This window comes from Miniopterus schreibersii, assembly GCF_964146895.1.
Source record: "Miniopterus schreibersii genome assembly, chromosome: 19".
Taxonomy (NCBI): domain Eukaryota; kingdom Metazoa; phylum Chordata; class Mammalia; order Chiroptera; family Miniopteridae; genus Miniopterus; species Miniopterus schreibersii.
Window position 1 is genome coordinate 13,487,268 of NC_138119.1, and position 2,015 is coordinate 13,489,282.

Here is a 2,015-nt window from a genome sequence, read left to right on the forward strand (position 1 = left end):
AAAAAGAAAAAAGATTCAAAAAATATGAAGATAGTGTAAGGATCCTCTGGGATAACTTCAAGTGTACCAACATTTGCATCATGGGGGTGACAGGAGGAGAAGATAGGGAGCAAGAAATTGAAAACCTATTTGAAAAAATAATGACAGAAAATTTCCCCTACCTGTTGAAAGAAATACACATACAAGTCCAGGAAACTCAGAGAGTCCCAAACAAGATGAATCCAAAGAGGCCCACAGCAAGACACACCATAATGAAAATGCCAAAGGTTAAAGAAAATGAGAGCATCTTAAAAGCAGCAAAAGGAAAGCAAGGGAGCTCTAGTAAGACCATCACCTGAATTCTCAAAAGAAACATTGCAGGCCAGAAGGGAGTAGCAAGAAATATTCAAAGTGATGAAAAGTAAGGACCTACAACCAAGATTACTCTACCCAGCAAAGCTGTCATTTAGAATTGAAGGTCAGATAAAGAGCTTCACAGACAAGAAGAAGCTAAAGGCCTGGCCGGGCGTGGCTCAGCAGTTGAGCATCGACCTAGGATCCAGGAGATCGCAGTTCAATTCCTGGTCAGGGCACATACCCGGGTTGTGGGCTTGATCCCCATTTGGGGGCATGCAGGAGGCAGCCAAACAATGACTCTCATCACTGATGTTTCTATCTCTCTCTCTCTCTCTCTCTTCCTCTCTCTGAAATCAATAAAGATATATTAAAAAAAAAAGAAACTAAAGGAGTTCATCACCACCAAACCAGTATTGTATGACATGTTAAAGGGTCTTCTTTAAGAAGAAAAAAAAGATTAAAAATATGGACAATAAAATGGCAATAAATACATATCTGTCAACAATTGAATCTAAAAATCAAAATAAACTAACAAGTAGAACAGAAACAGACTCATAGATACAGGGAACATTTTGACGGTTGCCAGATGGGAGGGGGTTCAGGGATGAGTGAAAAAGGTAAAGGGATTTAGAAGTACAAATTAGTAGTTATAATGTAGTCATGGGGGTGTAGAGTACAGCATAGGGAATACAGTCAATAATGTTCTAATAATTATGTGTGGTGTCAGATGGGTATGAGATTTTTGGGGGATGATCACTTAGTAAGTTTTATAATGTCCAATCACAGGGGTGTGCACCTGAAACTAATATAATATTGTATGTCAACTGTAACTGAAAAATAAAAAATGATTTAAAAAAAAATCTCTACAGGTTTGGATGTTTCTTACGTCGACAGGGGCCTACAGGGGCAGGTGTTGGCTCTTGAGGGGAGCAGGGAGCTGTGCTGGAGGAACTGCTAGACTCAGCTATTCTCAGGCCTGGGGCAGGAGGGGGAGGTCCCAGCCCACCCTCCATCTTAGAATTTCTCTTACCCCTTCCTCCTCTTCTCCCTCCCTCCAGCTCTAGATCCTAAGGGGTTGGGAGTGGACTTGGACCCAGTTCACACCTATCTAGCCCTTTGGAGCTACTCAGCCCCAAAGCCTTATTGTCCTGCCCAGTTGGCAAACTCAGGGCCAGGGCTAGGGTGAAGGGACATGGTTATGGGCTGGATATGAGGGTGACATGGCTGGGAAGGGAAAGGGATTGGAATGAAGGGACATGAGATAGGACCAGGAGACATGGACTGGGATGCAGAGACACAGGTGGGGATAAAGGACATGAGCTAGGTTAGGGGGGCTTAGGCTGGCATGAAAGATCCAGGTGGGAAGTTGTGGGAACACATGGGCTGGGCAGCTCGGCCCCTGGATGACAGACTGGGAAGTGTGGTCCTGGGAAGTATGGTCCAGGTGTGCTGGGGCCTGGCCAGCCAGAGACACTTTGGGCCTGGAGCAGGAAGAGCAGCTTCAGGCAGAACCCAGGGTTCTGCTGGCCTGGGATCTGATCCTGGGGCAGTCTGGTCTCTGACTTGGGCAGGGCAGGGGGGTGCAGCTACTGCCCCCCCAAGGGTTAGCACCAAATTCTTGGCTTTCACCATAGTGTCTGGCCCAGGCTAATTACAGGGCTGTCGCCAAGCCTGGCTAT